The following is a 15,361-nucleotide window of genomic DNA, read 5'->3' on the forward strand; positions in this document are numbered from 1 at the left end:
GATCCTGAAAGTCTTTTTTTGTCCACATCTCATGGCTTGCCAGATTTTAGTTTCCTGTTAGTGTTGTTACTCAGTCATTCTTTGTGACCCCATGGTCTAAAGCACAGGCTCCTCTGTCCTTCACTATTTCCTGGAATTTGCTCAAATTCATGTCCATTGAGTTGGTGATGCTATTTAACCATCTCATCTTCTGCCGCCCCCTTCTCCTTTTGTCTTCAGTCTTTTTCAGCATCAGGATCCTGTCCAATGAGTTAGCTCTTTGCATCAGGCAGCCAAAGTATTGGAGCTTTGATTTTAGCATCAGTCCTTCCAATGAATATTCAAGGTTGATTTCCTTTAGGATGGACTGGTTTGATCTCTTTGCAGTCTAAAGGACTCTCAGGAGTCTTTTCCAGTACTACAATTCCAAAACATCTTTTCTTCAGCACTCAACCTTCTTTATGGTCCAACTCTTACAGCCATGTGCTTCCCATGTGCTGCTGCTGCTGCTGCTGCTGCTAAGTCGCTTCAGTCGTGTCTGACTCTGTGCGACACCATAGACGGCAGCCCACCAGGCTCCCCCGTCCCTGGGATTCTCCAGGCAAGAACACTGGAGTGAGTTGCCGTTTCCTTCTCCAATGCATGAAAGTGAAAAGTGAAAGTGAAGTTGCTCAGTTGTGTCCTACTCTTAGCGACCCCATGGACTGCAGCCTACCAAGCTCCTCCGTCCATGTGAGTACTGGAGTGGGGTGCCATTGCCTTCTCCCCCAGGTGGTGCTAGTGGTAAAGAATCTGCCTGCCAATACAGGAGATGTAGGATCCATGGGTTTGATCCCTGGGTCAAGAAGATCCCTGGAGGAGGGAATGACTACCCACTCCAGTATTCTTGACTGGAGAATTCCATGGACATAGAGGAGCCTGGCAGGCTACAGTCCATGGGGTTCTAAAGAGTTGGACATGACTGAGCAACTAACACTTTCACTTTAGTTCTCTGACCAGGGATCAAACCTGTACCCTCTGCAGTGGAAGCACAAAGTCTTAACTGCAGGACACCAGGGAAGTCCCGGGGGCCTCTTCTCTTCCCTCTTGTGTTCAGTGTGTGTCTGCATTATGAGTTAACCAGATCATTCCAATGTCAGAAATAGCTGCTCAACCATAAATTTTTCTTCCTCTGACACCAGCCTTGTAACTCCTTAGAAGATTACATTTCTTTCTCATTTCTGTAAGGCATCGGATGACTCACCACTCACCTTGTACGTGCAGATATCTTTGGTAAACTTTATGCACAATACCAATATATCATTCCCTTAAAGATAGCAATTGCTGCAGGACAGACTAAGTCAGAGACCTGTAGAGATACCTAATGAAAGTTCTTAGCTTAAATGCTTACTTATGACCTAATTAATATTACTAGCTATCTTACTTGTATTCTGCCTATTTTACAAGATTACTGTTTCTTCCATTACCAAATGTGTGACTAAGCTGCCAATAAAAATAGTGACAACTAAAAAAATAGTGACAACTAGGCAACTTGAAGCAATTGACCAAATGTATAGTTTTATAAGATTAAAAAATTGTAAAAAAATAAAAAATTGTATAGCATAACTCTAGATATGAAAGAAACAAGAGGGAAACATTATCCAGGCCATAACAGACTAGTAAGACAGATGGTCCAGAGGCTTTTGGATACTGTTAACAGGGGCCTAGTCCAGTAACAGCATCTTGAATGGCCCATCAATGAATTCCTTGCCTGACCTGGGAATGAACAGCCTTCTTTATGGTCTGACTCTAACATCCATACATGACTACTGAAAAAACCATAACTATACGCACCTTTGTAGAGGACTGGAAAATAAAGGATGTTGCCCACTACCCAGTTCTGTAAGAATCAAGTCATTAGCCACTGTGGTCAGTGATCTACAGTACATCCAGAAAGGAATTCAGGATAAGGATGAGGTATTTTGTGCTCTGGGAAAACTGGGAGAACTGGTCCTTAGTTCCATATTTTCAGGAGAAAATTTTATGAACTCAGTTTCTTGCATCTTCCCATAGTTAGACAAGCACTAAAACTGTACCTCTTTGTCAAAAATCACATAAGTTCAAGCCTTCCCCCTGAGCTTTTTGGAACAGTCCTCAGAGCTTTCTGAAAGACTGTCTCCAGCTTACAATTCCTAGATAGGTTCGAATAAAATTTTCCCGTTCTTTCTTGGATTGACCATTGATTAATTTTTTTCATTGACAACTTCGTCCTGAGGAATAAAGGTGTTTAAATCATTGTGGGAGAGTGGTGGTCAGCAGCTGCAAACCTGAGACCCAAACCATGGCAACTTTTAAAACCTAGTACACTTTTTGTTGTTCTTTGCGTTTGTTTCTCTGTATTGTTCCCTCTAGTGGTTAGAAGTAAAACTCTCAGGAGAGGCTGGGGTCTTATTTTGGGAGTAAGCGGCAAAGAAGTGGGTAGCTAGGGCAACAACAGCCGGCTTTCAGTAAAGGAAGCCCAGGGGATAAAGCAGTGTGTGTGTTGAAGAGGAAAGGAAAAAAGGTCAAGTCCTTGGGTCCTGTGCTGGGGACAGAGAACAGGGACTGGCCTTGGCTGGAAAAGAGGTGGATGGCCCATGTCTAGACAGGAAGCCCCCAGGTTAGACCACAGTCCTTTCAGCTACCTCTTCAAAGTAATGTCGCCAGATTTAGAAAACAGAACAAAAAACTCTGGGACACTAGGTAAATTAGAATTTCAGATAAACAACAAATAAATTTTTTAATATAACTATCTTATCTAGTAATTCTACTTCAAAGGCTGGTTCCCTGAGGAAAATCACTCTGTATTTTGTTTTTATGCTTTCTTTTTCACTCCTTATCACTTGAGTTAGCAATTTTTTTTTTTTTTTTTTTTTGAGTTAGCTCTTATATCTCATGAGGACATTGTATCAGCCTCCTGACTGATCTTCTTGCTCTCTCTATCTTCCAGGTCAGCCTGCATTCTAAAATATCAGTCAGATTACATAATAACCCTGCTCAGAGAAAATAAGTGCTGAAAGGGACTTGAGAATCCATGTTTTCTTGATTCCTTGGACAGCTCTGTGAAGGAGACTGGGCAAGGGTCTTCCAGAAACCCTGAAGTTTGATAACAGGTTGAAAGCTGGTGCTGGTTCAATTATTCATCCTCTAAACACTTGTCAAATTCCAGGGATAGTGGCACACAGCTCTCACCACAAACCCCACTCCTCCCCGCCTGTGCCCGTATCACATAGCGGTGATCTCCTAGTCCTTGGCTTTCCCCCAGAGGCTGAAGGAAATGAGAGTCATAAAAACTCCCTGTTTCTTCTGTTCCTGAGCTCCCCAGCCCCTTGTTGTTTTTCAGTTGCTTAGTCGTGTCTGACTCTTTGTGACCCCATGGACTGCAGCACACCAGGCTTCCTGTCCTTCACCATCTCCCGGAGCTTGCTCAGATTCATGTCCATTGAGTCAGTGATGCTATCTAACCATCTCATCATTTGTTGTCCCCTTCTCCTCCTGTCTTCAATCTTTCCCAGCATCAGGGTCTTTTCCAATGAGTCAGCTCTTTGCATCAGGTGGCCAAAGTATTGGAGTGTCCACTTCAGCATCAGTCCTTCCAGTGAATATTCAGGGTTGATTTCCTTTAGGATTGGCTTGAATCCTAAAGAACTGATTTTCCTTTAGGATTGGTTTGAACTTGCATCCCTGGACAGTGCTTAGGTTGACTTGTCCCCTCTTGCCGGATACCTGCAGATGGTTCTGGGGGTACATCCACGAGAAATCTCTGCACCGGGCTATGCTGGGTGCCGCTGCGGCTCAGGCAGCACAGCTGTGGTCAAATCCAAGTTTCTGTGCCTGATGAATAGTGAGGCTGAAACTTCACACATTTGGGAGCAGAGAAAGGTTTACTGCAGGGCCATGCAAGGAGAATGGGATGTTCATTTCAGTTCAGTTCAGTTGCTCAGCTGTGTCCGACTCTTTGCGATCCCATGAATCGCAGCACGCCGGGCCTCCCTGCCCATCACCAACTCTCGGAGTTCACTCAAACTCATGTCATTCTCAAAAGACCTGAACTCCCCAAAGGGTCTCAGGGAAGAGTTTTTAAGGAGAAAGTGAGTGAAGGGAGTTGCAGGTTGTGCACAGTTCTCTGACTGCTTGATCATAAGGTAATAGGGTAGTGTCTCAGGGGTTAACATATCAAGTCATCATGCTCTAGTTGGTCTGGCGACTACAGTCTCATAGTCATCAAGTAATGAATTTTTTCCATTTGGTGGGAATTTTGGCATCTGTAAAACAGCTCAGGAAATTTCCATCAGATACTTTTATCTAGGCATTTTTGGGGGAAACTTAAGATTCTGTGATTACCATATGGCTGATTTACTGTTTAAATTCTTACCAGTTCTCCTGGCCCAACTCCCGTATTTTGTCCCTACATGTTCACATCTTTTCACTCTTTTTTTTTTTAAATGTTTAGAGTTGTTGTACTGTTTATTTATTTACTTTGGCCATGCTACATGGATTGCAAGATCTTAGTTCCCTCACCAGGGATTGAACTTGTGCCCTTGTCATTAAAAGCACAGAGTCCTAAGGAATTGCCTGCCAGGAAATTCCTTCACTCAATTCTTGAGCCAGGATTTTGTGACCCAGGGGAGGCCTGGGAGACTACAACTTTTACAAGGAAGAGGCAGGCAGAGGAACTAGGGGGAGGGGTGTGTCAGGAGTAGGTCCTACAGGGTCTTGTTTTTTTGTTCAGTACAGTATCCTCTTCTGGCAGGCTCAGGCTTCAGTAGCTGTGGAACCTGGGCTATAGAACCCAGGACACCTGCATGTAAATCAGATGTTTTTCTATCATAGGCATTGTGGTATGCTAGTTTTAAAAATCAATCCAGTTGTTGGGTGTGTAGTCACTTACCTTCCCAGGTGGTTCAGTAGGTAGGGAATCTGCCTGCAATGCAGTAGACTTGGGTTCAATCCCTGGGTCAGGAAGATTCCCAGGAGGAGGGCATGGCAACCCATTCCAGTATTCTTGCCTGGAGAATCCCATGGAGCGAGGAGCCTGGCAGAATACAACCCAGAGGGATGCAAAGAATCACACATGACTGGTGACTGAGCACAAGCATGGGCTCCAGAGCACAGGCTCAGTAGCTGTCATCTGCACGGGCTTAGTTGCCCTGCAGCAGGTGGGATCTTCTTGGACCAGGGATCGAACCTGTGTCTCCTGCATTGGCAGGTGGATTCTTTACTACTGAGCCACCAGGGAAGCCCTAGCACTTTTCTATGTATGGGAAGAAGCAAGAGTCTGGGCTTATTGAAATAATTCCTTTGAGGGACTTCCCAGCAGTCCAGTGGTTAAGACTCTGCACTTCCACTGCGGGGAGCGTGGGTTCCATTCCTGGTGGGGAACTAACATACCACAGGGTAGGAGGGCAGTCAAAAAACAAAAAAAGGTGGAAACTATTCCCAGGCTCCTTAGTTATCAAAGGATAGGGCAAATATCCTGTTTCTCTCCATCCCGAATCCCCTCACGGTGCATCCTTGGGGCATCTGAAGTGGCTGAGAGATGGTTGATGGCTAGCCTCACCATCACTTGCTTCCTGAAAAGGCAGGGCATTCTTGGTCCACAGCAGGTTAAGGGCTGTCCTATAACTGCCACCAGCAACCTCCACCCAAATCTTTCCACTTTAGACACCAGCCTCTAGGCTAGCTCAGGTTTACCTGTACTTTTGACAGACTGGCTCTAAGAGATTCCCACGACCCCCTCCTGGCGGAACTCAGGTTTGGCTGCTTGCCACTCAAAAGCCAATATTGGAGACAAAGGATGGTAGGAACGGAAGGCTTGCTTTATTTTGGTGGCTGGCAGCATGGGGAGATGGTGAGCTCGCATCCAAAAACTAACTCTGAGGATTCTGGTTTGACCATGAAGGTTTTTAAAGGGAGAATCATTTGGGGAGGGGTTCGGAGTCTACATTCTGCTGTGTGCAGACTTTCTTCTAATCGCTTGTTGGTGATAGTGCGGTGTTCCTAGAATCTTGTGCTCAGCCTGAAGTCCCCATTCTCCACTTGGGTGGGGGCCTAAGTTCCTGCCGAAGAACTCAAGCGTATTTTGTTGGAAAGAGTGTGATGCTTCCATGCCCTCTTCAGGCATGACATTCTCCCCAAATCTCCATGTGCTCATCAGCTGTAAACTCTTAGAACCAAGAACACTTCTGGTTTTAAGGAAATTTTCAGTACATACACATGAATCATCGGCCTTTGGTTATGAATAAGCAACCTCCAGCCCTTCTCCCCTCCATGGAGGTTGGGGAGTGGGACTGAAAGTTCCATCCCTCTAATTACCAGGTTGGTTCTCCTGGCAACCAATCACTATCCTTTCGTTGTTGTTGTTCAGTCGCTCAGTTGTATCTGACTCTTTTCTACCTCATGGACTGCAGCATGTCTGGCTTCCCTGTCCAGTCCAAACCACTTCATTAACAAAACTCAACCTCCAGCCCCTCTCCCCTCCCTAGAGGTCTGGGGAAGGGAATGAGAGTTCCAAGGCTTTAATGATTTGATTGATTGCCCTGGCAACCAGCCCCAGTCCACCCCCTTAGATTACCTGGAGCTTTCAAAAAGCCACCTTATTCACATAAAAAAAGACATCTTTATTAGACTTTGTTGTTGTTGTTCAGTCCGTCAGTTGTGTCCAGCTTCCCTGTCCTTCACCATTTCCTGGAGCTTGCTCAAACTCATGTCCATCGAGTCAGTGATGCCATCCAGGCATCTCATCCTCTGTCCTCCCCTTTTCCTCCTGCCTTCAGTCTTTACCAGCATCAGGATCTCTTCTAATGGGTTGACTCTTCTCATCAGTTGGCCAAAGTATTGGAGCTTCAGCATCAGTCCTTCCAATGTATATTCAGGACTTATTTCATTTAGGATGAACTGATTTGATATCCTTGCTGTCCAAGGAACCCTCAAGAGTCTTCTCCAACACCATGATTCAAAAGCACCAGTTCTTCAGTGTTCAGCCTTCTTTATGGTCCAACTCTCACATCCATACATGACTACTGGAAAAACCATAGCTTTGACTAGATGGACCTTTGTCAGCAAAGTGATGTCTCTGCTTTTTAATAGGCTGTCTAGGTTGGCCATAGCTTTTCTTCCAAGGAGCAAGCGTCTTTTAATTTCATGGCTGCAGTCACCATCTGCAGTGATTTTGAAGCCCAAGAAAATATAGTCTCTCATTGTATCTATTGTTTCCCCATCTGTTGGCCATGAAGTGATGGGACCAGATGCCATGATCTTAGTTTTCTGAATGTTGAGTTTTAAGCCAACTTTTTCACTCTCCTCTTTCACTTTCATCAAAAGGCTCTTTAGTTCTTCTTTGCTTTTTGCCATAAGGGTGGTATCATCTGCATATCTGAGGTTATTGATATTTCTCCTGGCAATTTTGATTCCAGCTTGTGCTTCATCCAGCCCGGCATTTTGTATGATGTACTCTGCATATAAGTTAAATAAACATGGTGACAATATATAGCCTTGATGTACTCCAGAAAGGAGTATTTGGAACCAGTCCATTGTTCCGTGTCCAGTTCTAATTGTTGCTTCTTGCCCTGCATACAGGCTTCTCAGGAGGCAGGTAAGGTGGTCCGGTATTCCCATCTCTTTAAGAATTTTACACTATTTGTTGTGATCCACATAGTCAAAAGCTTTAGCATAGTCACAGGAAATTCTAAGGACTTTAGGACCTTGTGTCAGGAACTGGGACTGATGACCAAATATATAATATTTCTTGTGTAAGTCCCATCGTGGCACTCTTGTTTAGTTGCTAAGTCATGTATGACTCTTGCAGGACCAAATGGGCAAGAAGCAAAAGTTAGAACTGGACATGAAACAATGGACTAGTTCAAAATTGGCAAAGGAGTATGACAAAGCTTTTCATAATGTTCATGAGATTCTCGAGAATAGCTATGACAAACCTAGACAGCATATTAAAAAGCAGAGACATCACTTTGCTGACAAAGGTCCATCTAGTCAAAGCTATGGTTTTTTCCAGTGGTCATGTATGGATGTGAGAGTTGGACCATGAAGAAGGCTGAGCACTGAAGAATTGGTGCTTTTGAACTGTGGTGTTGGAGAAGACTCTTGAGGGTCTTTTGGACTGCAAGGAGATCAAACAGTCCATCCTAAAGGAAATCAGTCCTGAATATTCATTGGAAGGACTGATGCTGAAGTTGAAGCTCCAAAACTTTGGCCACCTGATGAGAAGAGCCAACTCATTAGAAGAGATCCTGATGCTGGTAAAGATTGAAGGCAGGAGAAGGGGAGGACAGAGGATGAGATGCCTGGATGGCATCACTGATTCAATGGACATGAGTTTGAGCAAGTTGCGGGAGTTGGTGATGGACACGAAAGCATGGCATGCTGCAGTCCATGGGGTCGAAAAGAGTAAGACAGGACTGAGCGGCCTAACACCTACTCCTACCCCCACTACCTGCATCCAAGCTCGTTCTGCTTGCTGATAAATCTGAGAGACGAGGGGTTAAGACAAGGAAGGGACTTTATTTGGGGAACTGACTGACAGAGAAGATGGGAGGCTAGCTAGCGCCTCAAAATAACCATCTTGTTGAGGTCTGGATGCCAGGATCTTTTGTAGACTTAGAGAGAAAGAAGCAAAGAGGAATGAAAGTCAAAGACAGAAGAGAGAGGGAGAGGCAGTGGGGAAGTAAGGTGAAAGAGTCTTCAGTCTTGCAAAATATCTTCAAGGGCATGACCAGTTTTTAGAAGGGGTGTGTTAATCTCTTCTATTCACAGGTGGGCAAGGTCAGAATAAGAAGAGGTGGCAAGAATACACAGAAGAACTATATAAAAAAGATCATAACCCAGATAACCACGATCACTCTAGGTGATCACTCACCTAGAGCCAGACATCCTGGAATGTGAAGTCAAGTGGGCCTTAGGAAGCATCACTATGAACAAAGCTAGTGGAGGTGATGGAATTCCGTTTGAGCTATTTCAAATCCTAAAAGATGATGCTGTGAAAGTGCTGCACTCAATATGCCAGCAAATTTGGAAAACTCAGCAGTGGCCACAGGATTGGAAAAGGTGTTTTCATTCCAATCCCAAAGAAAGGCAATGCCAAAGAATGTTCAAGCTACCTCACAATTGCACTCATCTCACATGCTAGGAAAGTAATGCTCAAAATTCTTCAAGCCAGGCTTCAATGGTACGCGAACCGTGAACTTCCAGATGTTCAAGCTGCTTTTAGAAAAGGCAGAGGATCCAGAGACCAAATTGCCAACGTCCGTTGGATCATGGAAAAAGCAAGAGAGTTCCAGAAAAACATCTACTTCTGCTTTACTGACTATGCCAAAGTCTTTGATTGGGTAGATCACAACAAACTCTGAAAAATTCTGAAAGAGATGGGAATACCAGACCACCTTACCTACCTCCTGAGAAACCTGTATGCAGGTCAAGAGCCAACAGTTATAATGAAGAAGGAATTCATAGGGCCTGGACTCCATCTCAGGCCTGTCTGTGCTGATCCTGCAAGGCCACCTCTCCAGTGAACTCTGAACTCTGTGCTTAGCGCCTGTGGGAATGACAATGGAAGGATAAGACCCCCCTCTGGGCAGGGGAATCTTGAAGAAGAGAAAACAGACACTAATCACCCCTGCCTCCGGACACTATCTATCAGAATGTAAGCACAGGCGTATCGGTTATTAACTATTTGGAATGTAACTGCGGGCTTATTGATTATTGACTGTTTCAACACATAACACGTGAATGATGGGGTTATTGTAGTTGTATTTACCCTTCCTTTGTTTATGTAAGTCTCAAGGGAATTGGGGTAGTGGGTTTGGACACGTACACATGGGGTATAAAAGATTTTCACAAATGCTGGTCGGGGTCCTTGGCTAAGAGGAGACTCTGCCTTGGGCCCGCCGGTGTAATAAACTGCACTCCACTATCTGCATTGTCCTTCTGAGTGAGTTTGTTTCCCGGAAAGCGTGGCTATAACAATAACTGGACATGAAACAACAGACTGGTTCCAAATCGGGAAAGAAGTACATCAAGGCTGTATATTGTCACCCTGTTTATTTAACTTACATGCAGAGTACATCATGTGAAATGCTGGGCTGGATGAAGCACAAGCTGGAATCAAGATTGCTTGGAAAAATATCAATAACCTCAGATATACAGGGGGCTTCCCTGGTAGCTCAGATGGTAAAGCATCTGCCTACAATGAGGGAGACCCAGGTTCGATCCCTGCGTCGGGAACATCCCCTGGAGAAGGAAATGGCAACCCACTCCAGTATTCTTGCCTGGAGAACCCCATGGGCTGAGGAGCCTTGCAGGCTACAGTCCATGGGGTCACAAAGAGTCGGACTCGACTGAGCAACTTCACTTCACTTCACTTCAGATATGCAGATAACACCACCCTTAGGGCAGAAATTGAAGAAGAACTAAAGAACCTCTTGATGAAAGTGAAAGAGGAGAGTGAAAAAGTTGGCTTAAAACTCAATATTTAAAAAAATGAAGATCATGGCCTCTGGTTCATGGCTAATAGATGTGGAAACAATAGAAACAGTGAGAGACTTTATTTTCTTAGGCTCCAAAATCACTGCAGATGGTTAACTGCAGCCATGAAATTAAAAGATGCTTGCTCCTTGGAAGAAAAGCTGTGACCTACCTAGACAGCCTATTAAAAAGCAGAGACATCACTTTGCTGACAAAGGTCCATCTAGTCAAAGCTATGGTTTTTCCAGTAGTCATGTATGGATGTGAGATTTGGACTATACTTGAGAGTCCATTGGACAGCAAGGAGATCCAACCAGTCAATTCTAAAGGAAATCAGTCCTGAATATTCATTGGAAGGACTGATGCTGAAGCTGAAACTCCAATACTTTGACCACCTGTTGTGAAGAACTGACTCATTGGAAAAGACGCTGATGCTGGGATAAGATTGAAGGCAGGAGAAGGGGATGACAGAGGAAGAGATGTTTGGATGGTATCACTGATTCAATAGACATGAGTTTGAGCAAGCTCCAGGAGTTGGTGATGGACAAGGGAGGCCTGGCGTGCTGCAGTCCGTGGGGTCGCAGAGTCAGACAGGACTAAGCGACTGAACTGAAGGTCAAATTATTTCTCTAGGAGCCGAACAAAGGCCCTTTAGTACAGTCAGGCAGAAGGGCAGGGTCCTTTGAGGCAAGCTATCACGTATGATTGTAACAACAAAAGCAATGGCAAGGAAGTCAAAGAAGCACTTCCCAACTTGGAGTCAGAATTGGCTTTCTCTCTGCAGCACCCCCTACCATACCACCTGTTTCAAAGGATCAATTCTGACTCTATGTTGGAACTATTTCTTTGACTTGCTTTTTGTTTCTGTCGTCGTTATAGTCATACACAGGGTCATGCCTCAGAGGATCCTGCTCCTCTGCCTGTTAAAAGTGCCTTTGTTCAGCTCAGAGAGAGATAATCTGACCCTGCTCACCTGTGAATGGCTAAAAAAAGAAGAGATTAACACACCCCTTCCAAAGCCTGGCCCTTCTGGGAGATGTTTTGCAAGACTGAAGACCTGTCTTACTTTACTTCCTCAGTGTCTCTCCCTCTCTATTCTGCCTTTTGACTTTAGCTCCTCACAACTTCCATCTTTGGTTCTGTAAAAGCCTGGCATCCAGACCCTGACAAGATGATCATTTTGAGACATTAATCTACCATTTTCTTGGTCGGCCAACTTTCTGATTGAAGTAATACTCCTTGCCTCAACACCTTGTCTCTTGGATTTGTTGGCCTGTTGTGTGGCGAGCAGAGTGAGTTTGGACTTGGTAACACATAGATGTTTTTAAGTCTTAAACTGATAATCACCTTACACTAAAAGGTAAAGAAATCAAACCAAGACTAAATGGGGAATCAAGAGAATCCTTTAAAGAGGTTTCGTGGTGCCATAGATACCCCAGGTCTACTGGTCTGCTCACACAGTAAGAGGCCCTGTCTGGTGGTTGGTGGTAGATTGCTGCCACCATCACAGGTCCCAGAACCATCCTGGGTCTCAGACTCTACCCTTGGCGGGGGGTGCGGGGGATCATCCTGCCTGGGTGAGTCACTAGAATGGGTGTGGTGAGGTCAGAAAGCCCTTTTAGGCAAGAGTGTAGGGCATCCAGCAGCCCCTGGAACACCTCTCCCCTTGGCACTACCAGCTAAAAGTCAGAAACAGAACATGAGTTTAGAGATATGGAGATTTCTTAATTAAGAGGCTGGAGGTGTTGCCTGGAGAAGGTCCAGGATTAGAAAGATGATATGCCCCTACTGTGACACCTGTGTCTATAGGTGAGTGTTTGGGGGGAAGGGGAGGGAGCAAGAGGTGACTTCTTAAAGGTCCCCAGGGATCTGGAAGATTGGGTGCCCTTGGCCTTCTTCACATTGCCTGGAGAATCAGTGGGAGAGGTAGTGGGAGGCCTGGGGTTACAAGGGGGGTGGACAGGAGAGGGGACACAGAGGCCAGGCCAGGCCAGACAAGGTCTCCTCCCAGGTCCCAGCCTCTCTGGGCCCCTTGCCCCCTTCTAGGAGTCGCCCACCAGGCCTGCCCCACTTACAGAGCTGGTCTGGGTGCTATTCACTGCTGATGGGTGAGTATTGTTGCCAAAAGCTCGGCCTCCCTCTACACTGGTGCCAGTGAATCAAATCCCAGTGTTTTGGGTGAAGCAGAAAAGGATAGCTTTATTGCTTTGCCAGGTAAAGTGGCCAGTGGGCTTCTGTGTCTCCCCTTGAGAGACCTTGATGAGGGGTTTAATAACTGGTTCAAAGGTAGGGCCTCTGACAAGATTAGAGTGTGTGTAGGGCTTGTACTCTCAGGTGCTCGTCTAATCTTGAGTTTTTCTGGTCCCTTTAATCTTGTGCGCGCTCAGTCGGGCTCGGTCTCTTTTTGTGACCCCATGGACTATAGCCTGCTAGGCTCTTTCTAGCCATTGGATTATTCCAGCAAGAATACTGGAGTGGGTTGCCATGTCCTCCTCCAGGTCTTCCTGACCCAGGGATTGAACTCGCATCTCCTGCCTTGGCAGGTGGATCCTTTACCACTGAGCCACCTGGAAAGCCCCTCTCCCCTCAACTTTAATTACGACTCAGGTGATTTCTTGGCTGTTCCTCCCTTCGTTAACTGTTCGAATATGCCCTTTGGAACACAAGGGAGGTCATGGAGTCTTGTCTGTGGAATGGACAGAAACGCCTCCATGCCTGGGAGCCCCACAGGTCCCTACTTCAGTACACCTGATAAGGCTCCAGGGGACCTGGGGACGGGAGAAAGGGGCTGCCACTTGGGCTTATGGGGGCTGGAGCCCTGTCCTCTGCTAGCCCCTCTTGCCTGAATGCTTAGTTCTTTCCAGGGTATGAGGCCAAGGGGAGTGGGTACCTGTGGTGAAGCTTGGGTTGGGCAGCAGCGCTTCCACTGGCTTTAGATCAGGCATGGTGTCACCACATGAGGGCGCTAGGGAGACAGAGCAAGAGCAGGCCAGGGAGACGAGTTATGTCTCATTCCTTCCCTCTGTGGTAGCTCAGGTCACCCCTGACTCCTCTCTCACGTGACAGGAATCCCAGACATCAGATGGCGAGATAACTGCTGAGGATAACTGCTGGTCCAGCTTCAGGCCAGCTTTTTTTTTTCTGACTAACCCATCAGTTCCCTAGACTTCATGGTCTTCCTCCCTTTAGCCCATTTTCCTGTTCCACCATTCTGTGTAAATCACCCCATGGCACTCTCCTGCTTAAACTCAATGACTCCCCATCACCCAAATCATAAAGCCAAAGGTATTTAGCAAGACAATTAGGCTCCAAGCTACTCAATCTGGTCAGTTGTGTCTCCCATCCTAATATGAAGGACTGCTGAATGCTTTCCCCGGCATACATCTGAGACCTCTGTACATTTTTGTATTGTTCTCTCCTTCAAATATTCTTCCCCCTTCTCTGTAAAACTTTCCCTTGACTTTAATGATCCATCATCAATCTCTTCTCTGTACTCCCAATGCCTGACAAATGATGTGTTTGTGTCTGTAAGTCCTTGGCAGATGGTGGATGAATGAGTAAAAGGCTGACCCGGGAGCTAGGCTGACTCTTTATCACACTCCACTCCACCTAGGCACTCTAATTATTAAAGACTGAGTTTGGCAGAAGTGGGACGAAGTCTCAAGGAGATTTGGAACTGCAGAGAGCAACAGGTGGGACTGCAGGGCCCATGACTGGTGGGGAAGTTCCTTTGCTCACACTGGAAATTCTTTCAAGGGGTAAGAGAAAAAATGGGGTGGTGGTGGTCAGAGGGATATAGAGGAAGAGAGAAAGGGGGCTTAAGATCCAGTGGTCACCTCACTGCCCAGCTTCACTGGGACCCACAAAGCAGCCCTTCACCCCCCGGATGCCTCCGTGCCTCTTTCACCCCTTTTCTTACAGAAAATCTCAGTGGCTCACAGAGGACGGCACCCAAGATACACACTTAAAAATATCCTGAAGAACACATACTTGTTAGTCATCTTCTGCTAAGTTCAAAGTATTTGGGAAGGACAGTGGTGAGGGATCTCAGAGACTGGGTCATACCAAACTGTGTGGCTGAAGAGGGTAAAGGAACCCACTCACCCTGCAGCTCCCTCCCTTTCTCCCAAACATGTCCAGGAAGCCCTGAATGTGAAGATCTCAAAGGGTAGCCTGCCCACTGCCAATCAGTACCTCTGCAACAAAACAGTCTTGGGGGAGTCAGAGTTCTAATGAGCTATCTTTAAGATTAGCCTTGCCCAGACAAACATCTTTTTTACTCTTTCCAATTTAAGGTTATTAACATTTGTCTGGGCTAAATATCTTTAGTCCCACGTTCCATTTAGTTGTAACACAGGAACTTCAAAACTGGGTCAGGTTGGTTATGTCAACATGACTCTCTCCCAACCCTATGTGGTCTTTAAAAACTCTCCCTTTCTACCACTAGACTACTTGCTTCCCCACCTAGAGGTTAAATAGGCAAGGTCATATAGAAAGGATTCAAATTCAGGACTTCCCAAACAAAATTTCCTTCCCAGTCTGCAAGGACACACTAGCTCCCCAACAGCTTAGGGTACTAAGTAGCTCAAAGGTAACTGGTTTGGTTGGAGGTGGTTAGGTTCTTCTTTTCCCTTAAACAGCACTGGGGAAAGGGGAAACCAGTTCTGGAGAACCAGATATTGCCTTTTGAGACTTTAATGCCTTTGAGCTTTCTATGCACCAAATGAGTTAGTACTTTACTTCATATGGTTAATCTTGCCTTGGGGATTATTCAAAAGAGGAGAAATTGTTCACTTTCTGCCCCAAACTCACACCCTCCCCACCCTGAATTTTAGTACAACTATGAAAGACTCACAACTCTACAGGGGTATATTGAAATATTGTTATA

This window comes from Cervus elaphus, chromosome 20 (assembly GCF_910594005.1).
Source record: "Cervus elaphus chromosome 20, mCerEla1.1, whole genome shotgun sequence".
NCBI lineage: Eukaryota > Metazoa > Chordata > Mammalia > Artiodactyla > Cervidae > Cervus > Cervus elaphus.